Source organism: Apteryx mantelli, chromosome 8, assembly GCF_036417845.1.
Source record: "Apteryx mantelli isolate bAptMan1 chromosome 8, bAptMan1.hap1, whole genome shotgun sequence".
In the NCBI taxonomy this organism is placed as follows: domain Eukaryota; kingdom Metazoa; phylum Chordata; class Aves; order Apterygiformes; family Apterygidae; genus Apteryx; species Apteryx mantelli.
The window spans coordinates 40,892,140-40,903,000 of record NC_089985.1 but is presented as its reverse complement, the minus strand read 5'-3'; the positions used below and the strand labels follow the sequence as shown (position 1 = coordinate 40,903,000).

Genomic DNA, 10,861 nt, shown 5'->3' with positions numbered 1-10,861 from the left:
AAGGAGCGACCCCCGCCCACCGCAGGCACGAAATGGCGACTCCACCTTGCCCCCCCGCCGCCATTAACCCCCCGAGGCGCCCTCCCCTCAGGGCGGCCCCTGCCCCCTTTAACCCCCCGAGGCGCCCTCCCCTCAGGGCGGCCCCTGCCCCCTTTAACCCCCCGCGGCGCCCTCCCCTCAGGGCGGGAAGGAGCGACCCCCGCCCACCACAGGCACGAAATGGCGGCTCCACCCTGCCCCCCACCGCCATTAACCCCCCGAGGCGCCCGCCCCTCAGGGTAGCAAACCGGCGCGGCGCAAGGGTCCGCCACCGTCGTTACTTCCCCCCCCAAGGCTCCCCCGCCGCGGAGGGGCGGGCGGCAGCGAGGCACCGCCCCCGCCCCCGGGCGCATCGCGTCGCGTCGCGGCCCGCGCATGCTCCGCTGGCGGGTGCCGCCGCCGCCGCTGAGCTGGGGCCGCCGCGCTGCTGCCGCCGTCGCCGAGCGCCCGCCGGCTCCGCTGCCGCCCGCCCCCCGCAGCGCCCCTCGCGCTCCGCGGCCATGCGGGGCAGCGGCTGAGCTGCCCGGCTGCCCTCCGCCCGCCTCGCCACCACGGAAGCGGTGAGTGGAGCCGGGGCGGCGGGAAGGGGACGGGGGCAGAGCGGGGAGGGGGGCTCCGGGTGCGGCGGGAAGGCCGCGGGCGCCCCGCGACATGGCGGCGGCGGTGGTTCCCCGGCGGCCCCGCCCGGCCGCAGCCCGCGCTCCCCTCGCCTCAGCGCGGCGCGGGGCTGGCGATGGCGCCCGGCTTCCCTCCGCGGGGCGGTTGGCGGGGCTGAGGGGCGGCAGCAGGAAGCGGCGCTGTGTCGGTGGTGGGAACGAAGCGGCCCCGGCCCGGCGCTGGCGCGCTGGCGGCAGCGAGCAAGTCTCGGCGAAATCCCCGGAGCCTGGCAGGCGAGCGCAGCTTTCCCCGTTAACTCATCGGGATTTCCCGGTTGTCCCCGTGAGCGCTTCCCCTTTGCAGCGCTGCTGACTTGCGCTTGTGTGCCTGATTGCGCCACTTAAAGGCTCGCAAGAGCAGAGGGGATCCAGCTTCTAGTTTGCTGTCCATCGGGGAGAGCGACACTTTCCTGGACTTTTTTTTCCCAGAGCCCCGTGTAGGTGCCCCTTTCCCAACGGTGGTAACGGCCGTCGTGCTGGTACCTTTTGGGGATATATATTAGCTAAAAGGACAAGCCGAGATGTGAAGCAAGGACGGGTGTCAGCTGGCAAGTTGTGCCTGATTTTCTGCCTTCTCCAAACACCTTAAATATAATATTAAAAAAGTACCTAATTCTGCTATACGGGGGGGGGGGGGGGGAACAGTGGTTGCTGTATTGCTTGCATATCCCTCCTGAGTTAGGATTTTTCCAAAATACGTGTAGAAGGCTCGTGTATTGGGAGAGCCAGGGAATAAAAACGTGAAACATGTCAGCCCCACTGCTTGAGCGTGTAGGTTAAGGCGCGAAGACAACATGGCAGTCGCTCAGTGCGCTGGGAGAGCTCGGACTCTGCTCGGTTTAAATGGACACTGAGCCCTGCGCTCGAAAGGAGGGTGGTGGGGGGGGGTGTTTGGCTACCGGGGGGGGGGGATCGCTCTGCCTGAGCAGAGATACGAGGGTGTCGCTTAAGGCGTAGCGACCTGGAGGACAGATAACTTTTGCCCAAGAAAGTTTTGGGGGGAACGAGAAAAAAAGATTCAAACCTGCGTCAGTGTTTAAATTTAACCTCCAATTAAGTCAGTTTAACTCTCGCTTGCAAAAGATTGTTTGAGATTATTTTCGGGCAGAAATGTATGCGCACTGGTACCGCTCTAATCACCAGGGCACACTGTGTGTTAAGTTCTATTTGGCCATATATGGTGAGTGGTAGGCATTTCCTTCTGGCACTTGTTTTTAAAATATACAGGAAGTTGCACCTTGAACTCAGCTTGCGCTAGGTGACATTATATGACAGGTGCTTTGAGATTCAAAGCAGATTAAGAGTGTGCTGCTAAGTCTTAGTGAACAACAGATCGGATCAGGCTCTTAATGTCATTTGCAGTGTTAAAAATTATGCAGTGATCACAGGCAAATTTTAGAAGCATTTCTAAATAATAGATAAATAAATATATCAATAATGATTCAGTTGCCCTTATATATCTCATTTTGCAGTATCTGCAAGCTATTTGACCCCAAACCCAGTGGAACAGAGAATTTTCTATGCTTTACAGAGCAAAACTGCGAGCATTTGCCCTTTGGGAAATGTTAGGTGTGACGAGCGAGTGAAGAAAAAATCTGTGGGTAGCCAGAGTGAGTGACTTAAATTTGCTGAAGAGTATGAACACAGAACTGGAACAAATATAACTTCATTAACTTTTGGAAGCCTCTGCATGAAAAAAGTCTTTTAGATTTAATTTTGAACTAGCCTCTTTTGAGGAGTAGATTCTGTAAATATAGAACTGTTCATGACTATGCGGTTTTAATATGTACAAATTCATACGTCTGCCCAATGAGTTATTAAAAAAAAATGTGGGAAGCAAAATCTGTAGAGAATATCTAATATAAAAGCTTTGGAAAGTAAACTTATGAATTGCAAAGTAAAAAGCAAAAATGCAGCTTAACTGAGTCACTGGAATGAGATCAACATACCTTCGTAACTCAGATTTTCTTAGGTAGATAGAGTCCACAATTTAAAATTGCTTTAACTCTTTTACCTCATGTCTTGAGAGGCTGGAAGTAATTCAGGGTTCTTTGTGATGCTCATTTGGTGGCTTTAGACTGACACTTCTAGAATACTTTAGTCTTGCAAATAAAAGCCTGAATCCACAGAAATAAACTTCCCTCTTGCTCAGAAGGGAAAAATCTTCATTTTCTTAGGTAGTATCCTGACAGTGATGCCTGCTCACCTCTTTCCCACCACATACCTCCCCATCCTTCCCTGACTTAGAGATGAAGTGCTTCCTCCCCCCCCCCCATCAGAACAGGCCTCAGATGTCTTGGCATCTTGCTGCTGCCTGATTTGATACAAGCAAGAAAGGTTCAAAATACAGCCCAAAGCCAAATAGAGAACCCTTGAATCTGTACGCTGTGTTGGGCGTGGATTGCACAAGAAAGAGCTGCTCTGTGTGTTTACATGAAGAGGAAGGTGTTTGGATTATTTTGAAAAGTTAAAACTTATAACAGCAAACCCTTAAGATTGATTTGTGTTTAGATCTGTAAATGGTCGTTAAAAGAACCCACGAACCAGAAATCATGCTTAGACTAAAGCTTAGACTGAGTTTGGTCTTGGTTCCTGAATTGTCTCATGTCCACCAGTAGTTAATAAAATAATGTTATTCTCCTGAATGATGAGCTGGCAGTGCTCAAGTCTTTGTTTTGTAGCCTGTCCAACAATTTGCAGTTTCTTAAAGATGAGACATTATTCCTGTAAACACACTCAGTTGCTCCAAATCTCTAAAGTACTTAGGATGCAATTAGATTTCAGGTATTGATAATAGCAAACACTTGTCGAATTGATAGAAAATTGCTTTTAGTGTTCAGCGCGTGATTCAGTCAGTTAATACTTACAGCCTGCTTTTTTCAAAGAAAGCTTTTTCAAGGGCTGATACCACTCTTTTGCTAGTTGGATGAAACAGAAATGTTTGAATCTCATCAAGAAGGAAAGTGGAATATCAGAAGAACATTTGGGATGTTTGGCAGCTAAATTGTAACTTTCATTTATTGTTAAAATATCACTAGAATACATGAAGTGACAGACTAGAGAAAGATGATTTTGCTCACTTACATGATGTCTTTGGCAGCACTTTAGGTATGCCACCAGTGTTCTGCATTTTCCCCATTCACCTGATCTGTCCAAAGAACCAAAATAATATAAAAAAAGTACTAGGTTACTGGGAATAAAGTTGGTGGTGCTTTTCTTGGGCAACTTGAAAGAAATTTCTCTTGATTGAAATTGGAGGGCGAGGGGGAAGTGAGGAAGTGTGATTTAGTGGTTTTTAAAGTTCTGGCCTTTTCAGAGCAGGTGGATTTTTAGGGAACAAGTCATGACATTTTCTTGTTCATGATCAGGATAGCTGAATGATTTACGAAACTTCATACAGTTCTGCTGACGAAAATAATCCCCCCCCAACCCCGAGCTGATTTAAGTTATATAACTGACGGAAAAACAGAGCTGCAGGAAACTGGAAGAACAGCTTCTACTTGGAAAAGTGTAGCCTCCATCTCTTACCTTGCATATCTTTACCTTTTACTGCCCTCTGACACTGTGTGAATTATTTGATATCAGCAGTGACATATGGTTCTCTGCATGCTATATGATCATGATTATTTGTACTTAATGCTTTAGAATAGCTGCCCCATAAAATTGTTCTGTTAGATTTTTCTTGCAGAATGTGAAAACAGATTTAAAAAAAGGATAAAAGGAGAAAAACTGGAAGCTTGTGAATAAGCAAACTGGAGTTTAAGTTTGTGGAGGAACCTGCCTAAAGTTAGAGTTAAGAGTCTAAGGAAGTGCACTAATAGCTACCAAAGAACAGAAAAATCATTTGCATTGGACTAAGTGGCTCAGCGTTCCTGAAATACCAAGTTGGTTTTCTGATCTAGCTCCTGAGCTTCCAAAGCAGCAAAAAGGAGTTGCTAGGAAAGAACAAGCTCTACACGGTGACTGGCTTAGGGAAACCCATCCATAATAAATCCACGTATTTGATAGCTTTGCTCTGTGAAGTATTGGCGTTCTGCTCCTTTGAACCTAGTCTGTTACCTAAAGGAGGGTCTGCTGTTAAACTGAATAAAATCAGTGTTTAATGCTGCACCAAAAAGGCCTTTCTCTGCCTTTTGAAGCATGTAAGATTTACCTCGAGTCAGGACTTAGGTTGTCTATATGTGCACTGGGGAAGGAGTTCAGGAAGGTAAGGAGTCAGTCTGCGGATGGCTATGTATATTATGCAGCCTTCAGGGGGTTGCTGGGTCTTGGGTTGAGTTGAGTCCTTTGTTTTGATAGCTGCGACACTGAACCAGTCCTGACTTGGGCCAAACAACCTGTCAATACCTGCAACATGTTTCTTTCCCTGCTCTCTTCCTGGAAATGCATAATTCCCTCCCCAACCCTCAAAGGATTAACTCCCTTTGAACACAAAATATAAGTGATAACTGCTCTTTATACATCTGGTAGAAAGCTCCTAAAGGGAGGTTTGCCTACCACTGTTTGAGGAGTGTACAAACTCTCTTTTTTTGTAGCGTGGATCTGAGAGGGATCCTGACTTGTTGTGGCACCTCTATACTAACGTAGTGCAAGCTGTTAGCAGTTTTGGAGACTGTTCCTTACAAGCTTTGTCTCCTGTCACTTCCAGCTGTTCTAAGGTGGAGCAGGCTGGATCGCCCATCAGGTGGCCTCCTTGTAACTTAACAGGGTGTGGAAATACTTAAATTAATTAGTGGTAGTCTTAATAACTGCCCTTTGATCTGGTGCATATTTTATCAAAATGAGCTTGTTGATCTTCCAGTTCTAACTAGATCTTTTAAACTGCTTAATTTTTGCTGGCTGGAAGTTGAGATTGAGATAATATTGACTTTTGATGTTGTGAACAGGAAAAAATTCGTGTTCAGCAGTAATTGCCTTCCTTGAATAACTCCCAGGTGGCATGGCAAACAGCTGCTTGCAGGTGAAAATATTGAATGTTTTTTGGTTGTAAATAAGGAGTGAGTGCTACAGACATCTGTTATTTCCTCCTGTGGAAATGGCTTGCTGACTTCTTGTAGATCTCTGTTCCAGTGGCCACTATTTCAAATGAGAGAAAACCTCCTGCATTAGCTAGTCTCACAACTAGTATATGAAATGAAGGGATGGCAACAGCTCTCTGCTGAAGAGCTTTGAAGATTTTTGTTTATGTAGGTGCTTGTAGAGTAATATAAAGGGTCTGAAAACTTCAGCCTTTGAAATATCAGAGCTGTTGGCTCATGGTCTTCTGTAGAGACTTGGATCATTGTTAGTGTTGCACTTTATTCCGAGATTGGACTTAATTTGTAAAGCAAAGTGAGCATCTATTGATACAGTATTTATTTCAGGTCTGTAAGAGTTTGCCATCCCTCCTCCCTCCCCCTCATTTCTTAGTGGTTTGTTTGGGGAGTAGCAGGAATGCCAGGGTAAACCAGATCTGACAGCTGCTCATCCTTGAGGTCTCAAATATAGGACATTGTGTATTTTAAATTGAGCTTTTGACAAGCAAAGTACTCTTGTCCCCTAGATAAAGGGTATTCTCCGGTATCAGATTTTTGACTGAGAGTTATTCCACACTCCACACATGTGAAGTCACAGTTCCTTGCCTCTGTGGATCTTGGTTTCACAAGTTTTGTGGTCATCACGCTCTCCTCCTTGCTTCAAGATTCCCATCATCACAACCTCCTAACACTGCTGTAAGGACTACCATGCCTAAGGGCGGGCTGGATACAGCAGTTCTGGGAGCAACTTCACATACTTTGTGTCAGAAGGAAGGAAAGAAGTAAGCCTTCTAGTTTTTCAGATAAAGAAAATGAAGCAGATTGTACTAGATCTGTGACTTGGAAAGCGGAGGGAGGGAGGAGAGGGAACACATGCAAGAAATTTGTATTTGGATGCAGTTTTGCGGGAAATGAATTTGGCAGAACCAGCTTTTATACTCATTTTGAGACGCTAATGGCAGAAAGCAGTACATTAAACAAAACAAACTTTAAAAGCCTTGGCACCTGTGCAGTCTAAATAACTTCCTGTTGCTTGCCATCCACAAGTACCTCTGTCTTTGCACTGCTCTGGTTTTTACTTACTAGAGTTTAACAACAAATTCAAAGCAGGTTTTTGTTTTTTGATAAAGTTGCATTAGTTTGTGGGGCATCAGTTGTTATTAAAAAAAAAAAGTGTAAGAGGTACCATATCTAGCTCAAGTGTTGTGTTAGGCTCATCCTTTCGTATTTTAATCTGCTGTTTTGCATGGGTCGCTGTTCATCCCTAGGATGTTGAGCTGTGGCAGTGGATGCCATTGTAAAGGAACCCAGCGTGTTTCAGTCACTTCTGTGTCACATCTTACATTAGTAGTCTGCATGGAAGGAGGGAATGGTCACCCTCAGTTCTGAGACTTTGATCAGCAGCAATTACAAGCTGACTTTTGCAGTTTACTTTATACAGTTTTCATGTATGCTCCAGGTTTTTCATGTTTACTGATGATGCACAAGAAATAACCTTTCACTTTCTGAATGCTTCTGTATTTCAGTTTTCCTCAAAGTACAGCAAAACAAACACTAATAACTTTGAAATTGTCAGAGCCCATGTATTTAGAGAGTTTAAAAGTTCAAGAGGAACCAGCCAGTTAAAACAGGTAGCCTGACCTGTGTGCGTGAGCTGCTGTTGTTCCCTTTTACAGCTCTGTAAATGTATCATGGAGCACTTTGTTCTACAGGAGTTGTCTGTTCTTGTTTGAAAGCAAAGGATGAAAAATGCTGTTTTCCTCCTTGTTTTTTTCCATTGTTTTGTGTCGCATTTGTATTAAACTGTGTTTTGTTTTTTTTTTTTAATTTGAATGCTTTCGTCTTCTGCCCTCTATTTCTTATTTCTCCACTAAAGATCCATTTAGTATATGCAGCCTTTTTCCCATGGTAGTGCTTACATTGAAGTTACAAATCAAGCTTTTTGAGCTCATCTTGCTGCGGATTTTTTTTTTTGCACTTTTTTGCAACCTTTTCACTTTTTGGATGCTTTTAGAGTATGTGCACCAGAACAACCCAAAGGGTCGCTGCCTTTCTGTGTGCAGCCATGGATGCAATCTGCCTCCTCTGCCATCACACTGGGAACTCAAACTCAGTTACTTTTCTGCTTTGATCATCCCAGAATAACTGGGTTTTCTGATACATTTCAGCTGCTCAGGTGTGCCCTGTGTTCCTCTTTCCTGCTCCTAGAGCTTTGCATTTGGCTATGTTGGCTAAGCAGACTGCATTGTCTTTACTTTGTATTCCCACCATTTGAGGGACTTCTGGGTTAGTAATGGGATGTTCAGTAGCACCCTGAGGATGAAGGCCCCTTGACCTCTCCCTTCCCCCCATTCCTGTGGTTTTCTAGTGGAAACTTCTAGTAGTTGTAACCCCGTTAATTCAAGATCTGATCTTTTTCCTCCCTCACAGTTCATGGCATTCGCTACCTCGAGGACTTGAGCCGAAGCAAGATAGATGCATTCGACTTCATTAGTAAAGTAATAACTGCAATTCCAAAACTTGCTCTCCCACCACTTCTGATGCTAAGGACCATTAGAGTGGTCTGCAGGCCGTAATGGACACCAGATTCTTCTGAAATACTGGTATGACATCATGACTTTGTAACTAAGTGTTTTTCTCTTAGAAACATCAGTGCGTGCTCTAGGCAGAGAATAGCTTAATTGTATTTTATTTGACTGCTATGTATGGGTTTTCAGAAAATCTCTTAACTCAATCTCTGAAAGACAGGGAATAGTCAAAGTTCACCCAGATTCTGTAAAATGCTTGTAGATCAGAAAAAATGAGTCTGGCTGATGCCCATTTTTGGTAAGGTCATATCTGTTTACTGACAAGAAAATTTCTGCTTCTGTTAACACTATTGTATCTTTGCCTTTGTGAAAGATAGTCAGAAGTTCTGTTCCTTGATGATACAAAACAAGTCTCTACATAGGGTGCAAGTCACTGGCATAAGCATGTCAGCCTGTGGATTTGGAACTACTTCTTATCACCAAGCATCTCTGAAAACAAACGCCTTGCATTCTGTATACCAGCACTTGTTTCGGTAGTAATTTATGGCCATAGATACTGTTCTTGAAAGTATGGCATTGATTAATATAGGAGAGAATGAGTTTGAATTCACTGTAAAAACACAGTCGGGAAGTGAAGGGATATGTAGAGAGAATTGGCTAAAGAAGGCTTCATTTTGGTAACATAACTGTCTTCTGCCAAGTTAAAAAGAATCCTGCTGCTTCTACAGTCGTTCCAACTTCCTGTCCATGTGTCTTACAATGCAGGCAAGTTAAATGTGTATGAACACGGTGCATCAACAAACAAAGGGCTCACTTTATTTAGGAAGAAAAAGCACCTTTTAAATCCTGGATTCTCAGCGTATGTTGAACACAACTTGAAACAACTAAAACCTAAGATGCCAGTTGTTAGCTTTGTACAGATTAACTTTGTTCTTTGTTGGTATTCATTGAAAGTACCTTGCAATAAAAACAAGGTGTTTGATGTCTCCAGGTTTTTACAAGTTAGCTGTTGAATCAAGAGGAAAAAGAGCCAGCTTTTTTCTTAGCTTGTGCAATGTCTGCAGGGAGGAGCAGGGAAGTCCAGTGCTGCAGGGGTATAAGCGAGGCCATGGTTTCATGTTGCAAATCATAGCAGTGCTGTCTTCAGGTACTCTTGTTATAGCATGTCACCTTCCCCAGTTGTGCAGCTAGCACACTGATGGATACCTGTTCCAACTTAGAAGACTTCCCGTCAACTCCCTCCCATCCTTTCCACAGGGATACATTAACTCGAATGCTTTGTGTTGTGCAAAACCTTCTTAAGAAATACTAGTATGCTTTGAAGTGGAAGCAGTTTGACTTCTTCATGTCGCCCAGCGTACATGAAATAGTCTTCTCTAAAATTCACTTGCATCATGGTATTTACTGACGTCAGGGTTTTATGCGTCATTTAGCATGCAGAAAAGCACTTATATAGAACCACCCTCTTGCTCCGTACACTTGGAGAATTCATTTTGGATGATGAGGGCAGGCCCTGCCAGCCTATAAATCTATGATATGACTCTGGCTCTTTAGGGAGGCAAATCTGGATAACACTTAAGCTTCACCTCTGTTATGCTGGCACTATCTCATTTTGCTCTTTGCAATTGTTTCATCAGAGAAAGCATGAAGTTACTTAGGACTTTTTCAATCCATTATGTCTTTGTTACTTAGCTGGTTAATGAAGTTTAACTAGCAGTTACTGCTGTACTTGTTTATATGCATATATACTATTAATTCCCATTTATATTTTAGTGTTAGATTTCCAAGCAAGTTCAGTTTAGCATAGACAAATCAGTGCACATCAATGAAGTGGAAAAATTGTATATTTTAAGAAATGCATTGGTGCCAGGCTTTGTGGTGAGTACAGCCTTTAAAATACAGCTGAGATGAAAACCACTGTCTCTTTCCGATAATTTCACTGAAGCTGGTAAAGGCTTAAAAGTTAGAACTACAACTTTTCTGCACAGCTCCAGCTAAAAGTAAGACTTAACACATATTTCAGCTTACATCTTTAAAGCAACTTAAACAGTGTGAGTTCTGCAGTCAAGGCCAAGGCAGTTTGCATACATGTACATGATTGCCTTAGAAACTGCTTCAGATGTTACCATCCCCCAGGTGTTTACTGCTCCCTTTCTGCTGGAAGTTACTGCCCTCCCTCCCCTCTCTGCAGCTGAACCATATGCACTTCCTTTTTTCGCCAGCAAAGCTGTGGGCTGGTAACCACCGAAGTAGGCAGTGACATCTCCAGCCGGCTCTGCTATCTGTATAACAGATGTCTGCTCATGGCCAATGTAATTTTAAAAAATATGTTAGTACACCGAGCATAGGTAAATTATTAGTATCCTCCTTAGCAATTCAGGCTAGTGTAGTGATCTAGGTAGAAAAACTGTTTTGAAAATATTTTGGACTTCAGGAGGACCAGTGCACAGCTAGGCAGTAGCTTCTTATGAAGAACCCTAGTGTGTTGGTTTTTCTTTATTAAATACTCTACAATAAACTGATGATTTTGAAATGCTGTTGTGGAATTCTGTCTTGATTTTGAATCTTGAGTTCCATATCAAGCTTTCTTAGTTCACAGCTGAGGTATATTTTTCCGGTCTGA

General features: G+C 44.2%; 1 protein-coding gene across 2 annotated transcripts in view; it reads left to right on the top strand.

Moving 5' to 3' along the window:
• The first annotated feature begins 492 nt into the window (after nucleotides 1-492).
• Nucleotides 493-10,861, top strand: part of JAK1 (Janus kinase 1) — a 67,481-nt gene continuing 57,112 nt past the window's right edge. For both annotated transcript variants that reach the window (XM_067301361.1, XM_067301360.1), the window contains exons 1-2: nucleotides 493-599; nucleotides 8,141-8,313. The gene's annotated coding sequence lies outside the window, so the exon portion shown is untranslated. The remainder of the gene's footprint in view (nucleotides 600-8,140; nucleotides 8,314-10,861) is intronic.